Source organism: Notolabrus celidotus, chromosome 9 (assembly GCF_009762535.1).
Source record: "Notolabrus celidotus isolate fNotCel1 chromosome 9, fNotCel1.pri, whole genome shotgun sequence".
In the NCBI taxonomy this organism is placed as follows: domain Eukaryota; kingdom Metazoa; phylum Chordata; class Actinopteri; order Labriformes; family Labridae; genus Notolabrus; species Notolabrus celidotus.
Genome location: NC_048280.1, coordinates 20,530,783 through 20,546,761, shown reverse-complemented (window position 1 = coordinate 20,546,761; position 15,979 = coordinate 20,530,783). Strand labels below are relative to the sequence as shown.

The 15,979-nt window shown below is 38.8% G+C and overlaps 1 protein-coding gene across 2 annotated transcripts in view; it reads left to right on the top strand.

Moving 5' to 3' along the window:
* The window catches only part of bmpr1ba (bone morphogenetic protein receptor, type IBa), a 79,921-nt gene that overhangs the window by 14,969 nt on the left and 48,973 nt on the right, over nucleotides 1-15,979 (top strand). For both annotated transcript variants that reach the window (XM_034692812.1, XM_034692811.1), the window contains exon 2: nucleotides 9,867-9,937. The gene's annotated coding sequence lies outside the window, so the exon portion shown is untranslated. The remainder of the gene's footprint in view (nucleotides 1-9,866; nucleotides 9,938-15,979) is intronic.

Here is a 15,979-nt window from a genome sequence, read left to right as displayed (position 1 = left end):
TAAAATATAAATGTAATATTCCATACGCAGCTGTTAATACAATGAATACTTTAGCAGACTGGCTAAAATAGCTTATGTTAAAACACTCATTTTTAAAGACATTTCAATACACTTTACTCTGCTTCTAAGAAGTGTGAATAATTACATTGGATCAGTTTCTCTATCTCACTCTGACTTGTGTTACTATGTTTTTTCATCACTTTTTTAGTTCCTGCCCACAAAAACCTCTGTAATAATCTACTTCTACTTCAAAGTTACACAATTTATTTAGACGTATGTTAACAGTGTTCACATTGAGCTCTATCATCCTCACATCTATGTTAGCATGTGTCCTTCTGTGATTCCAGATTCCAAACCTTTGCCTGACCTGTAGCAAATATATATAATTAAGCAATGAAGACTTGTTTGAGCTGTGCCATAACCAGGCCTTCAGCTGCAGGAAATTAAGGATAATCTGGAGGCTGTGGATGTTTTTTGTTGCCACAAGGCGTTCTCAAGGTGAAGTGGCTCTCCTTCACGATTGGTTTTCATCCCGAATGAATTAGTTTTGCATGTTTCTGTCCTCACTGTGCCTTTCTTGTTACCCCCCACTCTGTTGTTTCATGTCTTTTGTCTGTCTACTGTCTGCATTCCATCCATCCATCCATCATCCATCCATCCATCCATCCATCCATCCATCCATCCATCCATCCATCCAAGAACAAGCGGAATGGAATGCAGATAGCGCCTTCTACTGTTTAAAAATAATATCACGATACACATTTTGTTGAATCGATTTTAATCCACCCTTGTTGTATTGATTTTTTTACCGTCTTGTGATATATCCTTACATCCCTACAGCACGGCCATTGTGACATTTACCTTGACAATGCGTATATTTGAGGAAATGCTCTGTCTTTAATGTGCTGCAGTCTCCTGTTCATAAGAATGGCCCTGCAGCAACTGTTATAACGTTTGGTCACACTCGGGTGTAACAAACCATGTCTACAATTATTTCAAGTCTATTTTTTTTAGATATGAATTCTGAAACTCTGCACCACCCCTGGTTCCTTCGTAAGACCCTGTTGTGTTACTTTGGTGTTGAACTGCAAGATTAAGAATTGGAAAGTGGAGGAAAGTCTGTGTGCAGTAGCAAGATTTGTAGTGAAGAGAGTAGCCCATTTTGCCTCTTTTGAGTCACCTGCGTTGAGGTATTCAAAATGCATTATGTATGTTGATATTGTTTAATGTTCTAATCACTTTTTAAAAAATATGTTTCTATTAATTAGTTAAATAGTTTTGGTTTGTAAGTTTCTATGTTGGTCTGTATCAATAGGTAAGAGTAATATTTAATGAAGAGAAACAGAAAAATCTTTGTCACAGTTGACAGTTCTATTTTGAGAGCCTAAATGTCCCAACAATACAGGCAGGCTAACTTTTGTGACCACTTGCAACACACAATGGATGGGATTAGAGTGCCAACTTGTGTGAAGTGGGTGATGGTTGCAGTCACGACTGTACATGTCTGTGACAAAGCTTTTACCAGATTAGTGCCATCTTCTGGGTAAAATACTGTAACACAATAACATACCTCTCTCTGCTTTTTTCTACTGGTATTGGTTGTGATGTTGTGCAGCCAACTTTTAGAGTGGCTGGTTAAGCAAAGAATTGGAATGGATACTGTTCCTAAACGTTAAATATGGCTCAGTGGTGACTCTGTAGTCTCTAAATTGGAGGGTTGAGGTTCTATCCAAGTTTCACATGCTGAAGTGCCCTTGGGCAAGACACTTAACCCCAATCTGCCCCTAGTGGCTGTTCCATTGGTGTGTGAAGGGGATTAGTTAATACTAATGGGCACTTTACATAGGCAGCTTCTGCAATCAGTGTATGAGTGCATGGATGAATGTGTAAAAGTGCCTTGAGCGGTCAGAAGACATGACTTTATAAACACAGTCTATTAAAATATTTAAAGAGACTTGTATACCTGGGTCTGATAAGTGCCTACTATTCAATGATTTTAATTTCAAAAAAATATATAAGGGGGAACATGGCTCTTTTTAAAAATATTTTTGATTCCTAATGCAGTTTTTATGACACTTAGGCAGCTAACTGTACAATTTACGGTCATATAACATACCCATATTTATTTATTTATTGCTTAATCTGTCATTACCAACCATAATCACACCATGTCAACCTGTCACTACTGAAACATTTTAATACTGTAATTTCTGCTATTTAATCTAATTATTTAACAATTTTTATTTTACTTATTTTGAAACTTCTTCTTGATTGTACTTATGTCTGGGTTGCTGTAACAACTAAATCTTATCTCATCTTATCTTATCTTATCTTATCTAAGCAGATGTTGTGATGTGAAACCACATAGCTATCCAAATAGGTCTTTTTCATTGTATAATAATTGTGTGCGGTAAACACTTAATCTTTTGTGTTTTCTCATTTTACCAGAAAAGTGCAACCGCTTGTACTCAGAGTAAAATGTTCATACCATAGTGACTCCTGACCGAGGGCCCTGCAGCATTCATAAGTCTAATTAAAGCACTGAAAGGAACAGTGTCATACCTTCACCAAACCATGTAAACGAATTAATTGGAGTAAGGCCTTACTTCATTATCTGCCATAATAACATAATAAGGGACTTCTAAACATAGCTTCTATTCAGCTGCTCGGTGAAAGAGCAGAAACAACATCACAGCAGTGGTCAACATGATTTTCCTCAGTTTCGTTGTTGTGATTTCTTGTAATTCTAATTTAAGAGTATCAGATAACTTAATTTTCCGTGTCCCTCTCTTCTCTCCTTCTGCACATTCTTTGGGATTTAGTCTGGCCGAGGGGCAGGTAGGGTGGGCCTCACATATTGAATGTTCTAAAAGAGCAGTGAGTGGGTCCACTGTATGGAAGGGCTTTGCAACGGCAGCTTGGAGCTATGTCTGTTTTGAAACCAAAGAAGCATGCTTTTGAATGTTAACATGCTTTTATTGTGAAGATCAGGGCACAGATCAGTTATTTTAACCAAACAGGTGAGATGTTTTCAGTCATTTGAGCTCCAAAAAATGTTGACTGTTGTAATGTGAAAAAATTCATAGAGGACATCTTGAACTTGGTGAACTTCAGTTCCCTAGAGGGTGCAATTTTAAGTTAAAAACATTTCACTTCATCCCTGATTTAAGACACGAGAGCCTAATTCCCTAGATTCACTCAGCAGGAGCATGTGATTTCACTAAGGGCCCACTTTGCTGTGGTGTTAGGTCCACCCGTTTGATGTTTTTTTGTGTAATAAAAGGTGAAAAAAAACATGTCAAAAGGAGGATGGATACCAGATTAACCGACCGCTTAGAAAACAGTCGGTGTGCTTCAGGTTTCAGCCATCTTTGATCTTCCAAACACACAGGTCCATCCATCAACCTTACTTTTGCAAGTAGAGGCGCAACGTCACAGCTCATTAAACACAACAGGACACCTTGGAATCCAAGAAACACCATTTTTACTGAACTCTTTTGTGTATTTCCATTTCTGTTTTGATGAAATGGAAATCCACATGATGCAGAGGGGGAAAAAAAGAAAATAGCTAGTGTCCAAGGAGTGTTTAGTTTTCAGTGCTGCGTCACATTTAACCTGTTGAACGACACAAGTAGATTTTAACACGACACATTTCAGCCATGCAGTATTGAGGTGAAAAAATGTTCCAGAGCAGGCATGCGGAAAAGTTTTGGTAACCTGGCAGGTAAATAGATTTGTTCCTTGTTTTAAGGCTATAGGTAGAGAAGGTACACACAGAGAGGTCTATAAGGCCAGTAATGAGTCATATCCTTAAAAATGCTGCTCTGTGTCTCAAACACCTCCTAAAGTTCACACTGCACTGACCATAACACAGATACACACACACACACTCATAGGCACAGCTCTAACCTGTTCATGACTCCATACTGTACTTCACACCTTCGGGGGTGTTTTCTGGGGAAACACATCACACCACGCACCAACGTCAGAGTGTCAGTCAAACTTATGTAAACACTGTCAACATCTTCTGGCAGGTGTAGCCTGCAGGGGTGGTCTGCACATGCTTTGACTGACAGGATGCACTTTTGGTGGGTCTTTTTTCAGACTGTCATCAGGTAGCAGAATCAACAGGGATATTTTCAGAAACAACATATAACAGAGAGCTAAAAGAGGCTAACAGACCGTTCATCCAACAACTGCAGGGACCTAGGACAAACGGGAAACAGAAGTTGAATCTTAAACAGTTTGCCTTTCAGAGATAACATCTATCATCTGTGCTTGAGACTCTGTATCTAAATTCCATCAAAAATCTTTGAGCAGAGGGGAAAAGTTCAGCTGAGGTCAGGCATAATGCAAAGTATAGTTGCCTGGATTTTATTGGAGTTGGCAAGAGTTTGTCGAAGAGAATGAAGCTCCCTGTTCTGTGCTGCTGGCTCTGATATTGCCATTGTCTCATAAATAGACCCTTGGAGTGTTTTTCATTAAAGGAACATAAAATAAAAAGATGAACAGCCTTTACACTTTGACTTTGCATGACTCTTTGAATCTTGAATCAAACTATTGTGTGTGTGCGTGTGTGCACACCATGCAATCTTAGTTTGATGTGCGAGTCTCTGTATGAGCTAGATGTTGATACTTGTTACAATAAATCCAAGTATCAGTTTGCTACTCTGCATTACTCTCCATCTCTCTTGGATGGATTTGACTTTTTAATATATTTTAATCATTCAGAAATTGTATTTATGGAATATCTGTTAATTCCACCACTAGTTAATCTGATGAATTGATCTTTAGTAACTGATAGTTCAGTCTGTAGTTCAAATCTGCAATAACACTCATATTTGGTTCACATGGGGGCAGCAGACACAAGTAGTGAACACATCATTGTCATTTTATCCTACCTTTTAATTGAAAATGGTGGATTTATTGGCAAACAGTAGGCTGTTCATGAATTAGACTGAAGTAATAAATAAATCTGGCTCTTGAGCTGATGAACGTTGTCTTTTTAACCTAACAGTTGCTGATAGGGATATGCGTGCTAAGTTGACTAAACGATTAAACATTGTTACTCTCGCTAGGCACTAGAACTCCTAGTTGGTTAAACTAATTTTTTTTCATTATTATAGATATGAAAAGCCGGGGCTGTAGCTCTGGTTAATGGCTACTGCCATAACATTATAATGCTCTACTACCAAGATACAACCCAGATACAAACAAGCACAGATGGCATCTTGTGGCATGCTGCACCTATAAGTACTTTACACACATTCAATTTTCTGTCACTGGTTATTTACTTTTACTATTTCTGCTATCCTATCTCTTGATGATATTAATGTTCAGCTGTGAAATTGAAATTGAATTAACCAGCCTGGCAGTAGTTTGTGATGGGGTAGACTATGGTCTGAGTGGGATAGTTTCCATTGTAATGTAATCCAGCCGTATCAATGTAAATACAATTACAAAGCTGCTGCTGGCTGTGAAATATAAGCTTCATATATTGTGTGCTCCAAAGAGACAAAGAAAAAAAGCATAAACCCTCCCCATAGAATGTTTATTACATAGTCGTCAAAAAAACTGCTGGTTGTAAATGACCAATTTAAAGCAATGTGTGTCATCTTCTACATCTCTTTTTGAGTCCAGTTTATTTAAGTTTGGATCAGTGTTTCATTAAGTTTGTGATTTCTGTGTGTTGGTTTCACATTGGAGGGTCTTAGCAATGGTTTTCAGGCACTTTGCCAGGTAAACGTACATATTTTAAAATGATTGCTGCTGAGTACTTTTTTTTGTATCATGTGGGTGGGGTGCCTGTGTGTGTTCCTGTGTGTATGTGAGAGAGACTATCCAACAGAAGTGCCTTAGAGCCATGTTCTGTGTGAGTGTGTCAGCTAAAAGGCCAAGCTTGCTGAGTGATTGCCACATTACCTGTAAGTATGAATCAATCTTCTGTTCAGACATTTGGCTATTTACAGGCTCACATGAATTTGATCATGTGTTTTCTTTTAATGGTTTTCTAGGATTAAGTCAAACATGTATAGCAGTACTGTTTGAGTGGACAGCAGTGCAGATCAGGAAGGCTGAGAGGTATGTCAGCCTGTAGAGCAGGCTGACATTAGGATAGAGCTCATGAAAAATTTCTTTTTGGAGAATTATTGATCCAACCGAAGCGGCAACCTCCAGTCTCAAGCTATGAAGCCCATGTTGAAGTGTTTTTAACTGCAATTCCTCGAGAATCCGCTTTAGGCTGGCTGCAGAAACACCGGAAACCACATAGACATGAATGGGAAAAAGCCGATCTTTGCAGCATTAATAAACATGTTTACAGCCTGGTTAAAAAAACGTCGGCTCTACGTAGCTAATTTATCTATCGACACACACTGCACGGGGGTGAATTTTTTTCTAACGCGATGGTTCAGAAGATATTAAGATTACAAGTTTTTGCCCAAATAAGGACATGACTGACTTGACTCCTGGAACCCATAGCTGTTGGCTAAGAGGTTCTAACCCTTTTTAAAGCCTACACAAGTCTAAAGCCTTTTTACTTCACACTCTGCCTGGTTGAGTTACGCATTACCAATATGGCTGCTTCCGTTGATTGTCTTCAAAACAGCGCTCAGGAACAGATGGGTGACGTCATGGATACTACGTCCATATTTTATACAGTCTATGATCCAACCATTATAAATGAAGTGACCTTACAGGGGAGTGCACAGCAAAGCCTTTTTGTAAAATTTCTCTCCCCATATATGATTTATTTTTTAGAAGGACAAATAAATAATACTTACCCAAATTAAGTCTCTATAGACTTGCAGTACAGGAGTTAACACCCTTTAAGATTGGGAAAATATGTACTAGTATTTTAGCTAGTTAAAGACAAAGGCTGTACCTGTGGAAAGCACTCAGTATAATTAGATTTTTTTCGTTTTCCTGTGTCATTTGGTTTAACACTTCTCTCAACTCAGGATGCTGCTGCTACAACTGTGGGATGGTCACCCCACCCACTACACTCAAAGCACAACCTAACTCTGTAACCAACCTGCCACTAGAGAATTGCAAACCAATGTTGAAATCCATGTGGAAATTAGCTAGTAAGTTAACTGAATGAGGTGACATATTAGGTTTCATTAAGATGTGTTCAAGAAGGCAAAGGCGCAGAAAACGCAATCAATAAAAGCAGTACCAGTTCTGTTGAAACTTCTCATCCCCTTCTCATCTAAAAAACATTAAAGTATTAAAAGTAGAATCAACAAAAACTTAGATTGTTAAGGATTGTTTGTTCGGTAAATTGCCTAAAATATCAATCTTTGACCCCCTGCCATGGCCATGCAGTTTGAAAAAAACGCAACCTTTTGATAAGTCAAATCTTCAAGTTGTCTATAATGAGTTGACAATAATTTGAGTTGATTGGATGAGCAATCTTGGAGGATTTCCATCAAATATGAACTCAAATGAATGCCTACTCAAAATGGCATTGGTCCTTTTGGGGTTTGGGTGTAGGTCCAAGAGGATCTTTTGCTGGTCTCAACATGGTAAATATGCATATGAAGTTTTGCTCTTGTAAGTGAAAGTAACCTCTATGGAGACCCCATTTTGAAAATTTGAGTGGGTACCACATATTTGCAACCAACCACACAGGGCCTATAAAATATTACATTTTTGCCTGGCCTGATATGTGTGGCAAATTTGATGAGTTTTAGAGCATGTTGAAGCTCCTGAATTCATCCATGTGCAACTACTAAAAACCATTGCCTTCACCCATCTCTTATCAACAAGAGTGGAAAGAATACATGTCTTAAAAAAGACATGCAGTCCTGAAAGGGAAACACTGTGATAGACATCACCCAGAGTAAAATGTTTTTCTGGGTCCATCTGTATCTACTTGTGTTCCCACTGCAGGCTAGCTCTTTCTTGGAGTCATCCTACCTGTCAGTGTTTATATTGGCTTTTGTGGAGCATAGAGAAAAATGACAGTTTGTAGGAACTCAATGAAAGAAGGGATTTAGGCAGTAATCCGCCTCACTGATCCCCTTTACAAACAATCAACTGTCTGGCACACCGCCTGGCCTTCGCCACGACACGCCTGCTTTTGATACCTGAAGGCTGGAGAGTAAACTGACACCTGCAGTGGCATTTTCAGCTTGCTGCATACCTCAGATCAAACAGGAGGTAGATTGAGGATATTTTGCTCAGCTGGTAAAATTACTGCTTTCTGGCTTACAGGTGAGCTGAGATGGTTTAATGCACATTGTAGCCCCTAGGTTTTTAATATTAATGTGAGACCTGTGATAGTTTTTTTTCCTTTTTCTTCTTTTGGGGCCACAGTTCGAAGAAGAACTCATACTTACTTTGAAATGGGTTATTTTGTCCCTGCAGCGTTCAGGTCAGGTCAAAGAGATAAGAATTGTTTCGTTTGAGAACACTGTGAAATAAACATAGACTAGCTTGTGCAGTTCTCATCAGATTGGGACCTTGTATGTGTCATCAGTGTAGCTTATTTGAGTACTATCTCTATTGTTAATCTTCATGCTGATATTTACTTTTTTCACTATCAGTGTCAGTTCAGTCTGCTGTAAAACAAACGATCTCTTTCTCCAAAGCAAAGCAACTGACAAAAACAAGTGTTTGATTTATCAACCCTGCTGTATAAATCTCCAAATTTTGTAACAGTCAAGCCTGGGACTACTTTCTTGGAAAATAACTGATGTTTCTTGTTCATCATCTTTGATCTTCTAAATGCAAAACACCCCAGTTGGCCTAATTTTATAAATCTGTGACATTTAAAAGGGTTCACTTCACTTTTAAGATTTGTGCTCAGTCGTGGTTATTAAAGCATGGAGAATTTTGTTTTCTGGTTTACTTTTAGCTAGAGGAAGTTTGATGCTGGGATATTTTGACCCTCAGCTACTACCAAAGGCATGTCATTCCCTTTGTCAGTAACTGAATGGCACCTTTATATGGATAAAATGTGGTAATTTTGATTTTGTTTTTCCACAAGTTGTGGTTTGCAGGATGTATTAAAGTTTGTAGAGCTTTGATTTATGGACAATCTGGCCTTTTAACACCTAATGTGAATCAACCTCTTTGTCTAACAGCGGTTCTGACTATAAGGGATAAAACATGCAGAAAAGGCCACAGGCGAACACACAAAAACAGTGGGACACACGCATAACCACACACACACATACACACATACATACATACATACATGGGGCTGGAGTGGTTTATTGGGTGGCAATAAAAAGAAACGCTGTGTGAAATGAATCCAGAGTGAGTTATAGTGTTTTGGACGCTGTGTTTTCTTAGAGATGAAGAAATGGACCCGCCTAGAGTGTCATGTTTGTATAAAGGATTTTTATTTGACTTTAATTTTCCAGCTCTACAGGTGGGAATCTGAACGACCTGACCCTCAAATCATGAGTCCTATTAAACTCTTTGGCAAACAGGCTGTTTGTCTGTAGTATAGAAAACAATGACTTAGGGTAAATGTATGGCCTCTTTTTAGGACTTAATTTTTGCTTGGTTCAACTTCATGCATCAAAAAAACAAACAAACAAACGTGAAGTCCATGAAAGCTGCTTGGTGTAAAGAACACCCGTCTGTAAGTTACACTGTAGCCGAGGATCTTATATGAATCTGTTGAAATTTGTTCATGTGATGCCCTTAGATACTACTATAGCACTGTAAGTCTGAAACACAACAGCTGTTCATAGTAACTTAAGCTCATGTAAACAGCGTGTGCTTAGGGAATAACTGCTCTGTGTTTATACGAAATTATTGAGTTAACAACTCATATCTTTACATTAACTGTACCACAGAGCCTTTTTATACCTTCTCACTGTGTTTTCTTGTGTTTGTGTATGCGCATGCAGGGACTGCAAAGCTGTGTGGCCAGCACCGTCTGTAAAAGTTGAACTTAACTTGGATCAACACTCATTAACAGGTGAGAGCAAATACAATCATTCAATCAACCAGTCCAGTCAGCTGAATACATATTGGTGGGGTTTGATTATGTAAGAGTAGATGATCAGACAGCATACCCACACACTCAAGAGGATAAATCAAGTGAAAACTGTAGCGCTTACAACATCTTATTACTTTCCCTGCAAGTACTTAATTTTATGGCCAACCAAGCTAACCAAAATAGTTCACAGTGCACAGCCAGTGAGTAGTACATCCTAGAGGGAAGACAGCAGTGAAAAGAGTCAGTTTCATGTTGCGTGTTTCTCTGAAATCCAAACTTTTCCAGGAGCCTCATAAACAGTGACACTGTATCCTTCATAAATTACTAAATATTAGACCTCTCCAAAGTACCTCACTTATGCTGTAAAAGACAACTTAATGATCAGTGTTTTGCTGCATCTTCCAATCATTTAAACACAAAGTATGCTGATCAAATTTTAGGAGCACTTTTCTTTCATGCACATATTTTCAGAATGTAGATAACTGCAGTGTTTGGATCTTTGCGTATCTAAGAAAAATATAGATGCTTCCTGGACAACTTCCTGTAACCTTAGCTTGTGCTAACACAAGTGATTTAGCATTGGGTGTATTTTTTAGAGAGCGGTATGGCCAATACAGCAACTAAGATGCTTTGAATTGTGTAGACACTTCTTTGATTGATAACCACATGATCACATCAAGGACATAAACCCAGCAGCATTCTCTGATGTTGAAAATGATGCTAATGGCGCAATGCAAAAAAACTGCAGTTCCCAGAGTGTCCTAGAGTGAGGCTCGCTGCAAAAGTTAAAGAATGCCGTTAGGTCTCATGTTACAGTAAAGTTAGACAGTTTTACTGCCTGGTTCGAAATAGCTGTTTTGTTCCACAAGGTGCATAAATAAATTATTTACCCATGCTCACTGTACAGAGGATGATTTTTTTTTAGCCCATCTGTTGAGATAATGTAAAGGTTAAGAGTTTTACATTTGCATAATTAGAGAGCACAGCTGAGGTGACTGACAGAAGGGGCATTCTAAGCCTTTTGCCAGGAGGCTTAAAGCCTGCCCCAGCCCCACCTCTTTGCCTGCTTCTTGCTTGACCAAAGTTAGGTTGATTCTGCATTCCTGATAGGGTGACTGCCATATTTGGGCTTCAAAACGCCTCCCGAGAAATGTCAAAGAGACTGCATCCATGTTTTGAATGGTCTATGGTAAAAATGCTTGGAAATAATTTAATGACCCCAAAAAATATCAAACACAACCTGTAAATGGCTTAATGTACTTTTACCAGAGGTCAGCATTGGTACAACTCACAAGAAGATACCCTTTTAGTTTTATTTCTTAAACAAAGTTGCACAACAGTATAGTGTAGGAGTAAGTTCAAAGTGAGTGATGTCCTTGCAGAAGTTGCAGGAAATAGCTCCACAGCTCAGCAGACATCTGCATGAGTATCTTCTCGACCAGTGCATATTTTCTCCTTTGAAATCATGGCTCCGTTTAGCCAGGGGAAGCAGATGCTATCCACGTTTACATATGGATGTTTTAATGAGGACCACACCTCAGCCAACTGCTTAGAATATATACTGTATATTAAACAGATGGTTCCTGGTTAGTGGAGTGAGGTGAAGGGGAGGTTCTCGGTCAGAATGTTTGAGACTGAAACTAAAATAAGAGGTGTCTTGGTGGATTATGTTCTGTGTCACATCATGTGTTAGTCAATCAGAGTATAAACACAATTTTTCTGATTCTATACAGTAACAACAATACTTTCTATCTCATTGATTCAAACCTTTCATACCCACTCACTTATCTTACACACACTTTGAAGAAGATAAGAGTGAAGTGTAATCCCAAACAAAAGTCATATTGCTGTAATTCTCCAAAATTATATTAAGAGTCAGTCAACAGAGCATCAAATATAACTGAAATATAAAATATGAGATGTTTGGGGTTTTTTCATGGACTGTATAAAATATGGACGTAGTATCCGTGATGTTACCCATCTGTTCCTGAGCGCTGTTTTGAAGCCAATCAACGGAAGCAGAAATGCGTAACTCAACCAAGCAGACTGTGACGTAAAGAGGGCGGGGTTTGAGCCTCTTAACCAACAGCTATGTGTTCCCTGTCCAGGAGTCAAGTCAGTCATGCCCTAATTTGGGCAAAAACTCAGAATCTTAATATATTCTGATCCGTTGTGTTAGAAAAAAAATCACCAACTGTACAGTGTGTGCCGATAGAGAAATTAGCTACTGTAGCCAAGCCATTTTTTGAACCAGGCTGTAAACCTTAATGCTGCAAAGATTGTCTTTTTTGAATTGGTGTCTATGTGGTTTCCAGTGTTTCTGCAGCCAGCCTCAAGCGGATTCTCCCTGAATTGCAGTTTATAACACTTCCGCATAGGCTTCATCGTTTTAGACCGGAGGTTGCTGCTTGGGTTTAATGCAAAGACAGTGCTTAATTATGCAACAGTAGTATTTAAGTATGAGTAAAAAACAGAAGCAAGGTAAGCAAAACAGCAAAATAATATCGCACTTGCAGAGGAGAAGACTACACACATAGTATCATAAAGATTAGTAGAAACATTTTACATAATATATTAATGATTAATCAGTATGACATTCATTTCTCAGTAGTGCACAGATTGAAATCCATTGCATTGAAACAACCTGCAAAATAAAACTTCTTCAGGTGGTATAACCTCTGCACTCTTGAGGGCAAGTCGCCTTTCCTCACTCCCTAAAGCTGTTGAGGAAACCCTCCTGTGTGGTGTCTGCATTAAGGAGCAGCCTGGAACCTCTAAGTGGGAGACACATGTTTCAGCAGGGCCATTACTGCTGAAACATGAGACTATGTTTTCATGTATACGCACTCACACATACTTTACTCACACAAGGCAGTGCACATACAAACTCTCGTGCACCAACGCAGGTGTGCTGGCAACAGCATCTTTCAACATAACTGCACTCTACCCTGAGGTACACACTGCAGAGTGGAGAAGCTGTGTGAGTGTATGGATGTGTGTGAGCGTAAGAGAAGAGGGAAGTAGCTTTTGAGAGGTCATGAACTTGCAAATGAAAAAAAAAAAACTTCCCCGTGCTTTTCCATTACAACTCACTCCAAGGTCCTCTGTTATGAATTTGTTGTAGATACAAACCAAACTGTGCATAAATACTGTCTTTGATGGATAAATGATGTTGTTCCTGTAATAAAATAGGTAGATTTCCATTACAGGGTTTGGCTTTATCACAGTAGGGTTTTCCATTGCATGTGGGATGTTGGTTGAACACTGAGGCCTTAACATTTCCCCAATAGTTGGATATGTTATGAATTAAGAAAAAACAACTGCATTTAACAGCTCATGTTCATTATTCTAGTAGAGCTACTCAAAAATAATACAGTGGATAAGACTAAACTAATTTAAGAGTCTCCTGATCCATCGGTGATTTGGGAAAACTGTTGTTTGTCCCCAAGAGGGCACTATACCAAAACTTTTCTTATGTCTCTAGCATTTAGATAAATGTCTACAGAAATTTTACATTTGGGAACATGTGATTGATGATCTGGTTGTAAGTGTTGAGTTTAGGGTATTAAAGTATTTTTCTTGTGTAGTGTTTTGAAACCAGTGCAGCAGTAACTGAGTTGAAGCAGGCAGAAAATACATCATACAGTCCCACTCAGTTGTTTGAGCCAAGGTCTTATCAGACAGATCTTAAGTGCCGTTTATTCATTGCTGTGTGTGAGCTGCTGTGATGAAACTTTTCTTTAAGCACAGTTTCTCTCACTCTGGAAACCAATTTCTTTCACTTTCTCCACTGCTATGTCTTTCATACACACAAACAGCTGCCTGTACGCTTCAGCTGCTTACTCGCCTTTAGTGGGAGCAGCAGCAAAAAAAGTACTTAGTGGTCTAAAAGAGGGAGCTGCTGGCTTTGTTGTAATCCCTGTTTGGGTTAGAACAGACTCCTAAATAAACCACTGCAATAGGACACCACTGTTTACCAGCAATGCAAGGATTGTGTTCAAAGTGTAGCAGTGTTGTCTCTGAAGTCATTCAGCTGTGATGAGCCAAAACAGAAAGAAAAACTGTCTGTGATGGTGTGAAGGGGGATGAATACAAATAAGCTTGATTTTGAATTGGCAGATGTTTGTATAAGACAGAACGTTTTCCCAAGTAATTACATGACAATAAACTAATTGATTTGTATTTTATAATAAGAAGTGATGCAGGTTTTATTGGCTCTATGGTTATAAGTTTAAGTAATGATGAAATGACTTTAAATAACTTTTATATCACTTTACTTCTTCTAGATTCTAAACTAAGAGGAGTTTTAACATTGATGGGCTTAGGGCTGGGCAGTATAACAATAACTATTGTTGTATCATTTTCCTCACCTAAAATATGACAAATCTTCGATAAAAGTTCAATATATATAAACCTGTAATGACACCACCCAAACACTTGAAAGGGAGGGGTGCTAATGCACATTAAACACTAGTTGCATATCAACAACAAAGAGAAGACAGCGATGAACAGTCAATCATGTCACAGGGTTGGGAGTGAGCAGGCTTATAGACTTTTAGAGAGGCATTGAAACAGCTGAAATGAACAACAGTGACACTGAAGAAAATGCACTTCCTACCAGCTCATGGCAGGGCGAAAACGTTGGTGACAAGAAAGGCCACTCATCTTCAGTAGCTGAGATATTTTGGCTTTTTAAAGTCAGACAAAAAACAAAGCAGCATGCACTACAAACTGTGCCATGATGATAACTGAGCTAACACAGGTACATCATAAACCTCTTATACAAATAATGTTAACCGTTAGAATGCACTGAAAGCAAGAAATTACAGTCCCAGCTTCTGCTGTGCATCTCAAACACATTGACTGTCCAACAGTAAAACTGAACACTTCATAACCTTCACTTATGCAGCGGCAGTTCTAGACCAATTTTACTGAGGGGGCCTGAGAACAAACAGACCAAACATCAGTGCATCCCCATAGACTAGACATATATATTACTGTGTACTATATCAAAATGCAGACTGACAGCAGCTGTTTGGCTGTTTACACTCAACATAAGTCCCTTAGTTGCTCTAAGGGACTGGAACCAAGTGCCACATGCATGTGTTCCGCCTGTCACATTGTGCGATACCAAAGCTTTTTTTATTGTATAATATTATTTTGGGGGGGGGGGGGGGGGGGCACAGGGGGTTACAGGGGGTGTCCAGGTTCAGTTTTACAGGGGCACTGGCCCCTGATGGCCCCTCCCCAGAACCGCCACTCGCCGCTTATAATGCATTCACTTCACTGTGGGGAACCATATCACCTCACCTGTAACCCTTAGAAACCTTAAATGGGAGTGCAATCATATAATATACAAATATGACCAAGGTAATTTTTTTTTTTGCGATATCGCCCAGCACTAGTGGATAGTCAAAAACAGTGTGAAAATCAATTCAGTAGGAAAATGAAATCATTTATTTTTCAGATATTTCCAATTTACCATATTACTCATGTCGCAGCAAGAAAAAGTAGATATGAACACATTTCAAAATGCCAAAATGTTCCTGTAAGCCCTGGTGTAAAGCATAAATTCTGTTTTATCTAAAATGACAGTAATTTTAATGTGATAGGATTTGACATTTTTCTGATATACAGCTGAATATGAGTTTAAAAAATAAAGAAACAGGGGTATTTCAAGAAAGGTTCTGGCTACTGTTAAGGGACCAGTTATGTGTCTCTAACATCTCCCCTACATTAACGTTAAGAGGAAAAAAGAAAAGTATGAAAATACATGGCTGCCATCATACCAATTCCACAATTTTTGGGCACACATCACACATGTACACACTAAAATTTAGACCAACATACTGTTAGACACACACACTCACAAACACACACAGCGACCTTGAGGGTGTTAGCTGTGTTGACGTTTGTTTGGATGGCGCTTCAATTCCTCAGACTGCTGCAAGGTCACATGGCTTGACATCAAAGTAAAGAATTTCTTCCTAGGCGACTCTGAGAGCTTGGGTGTTTATTCTA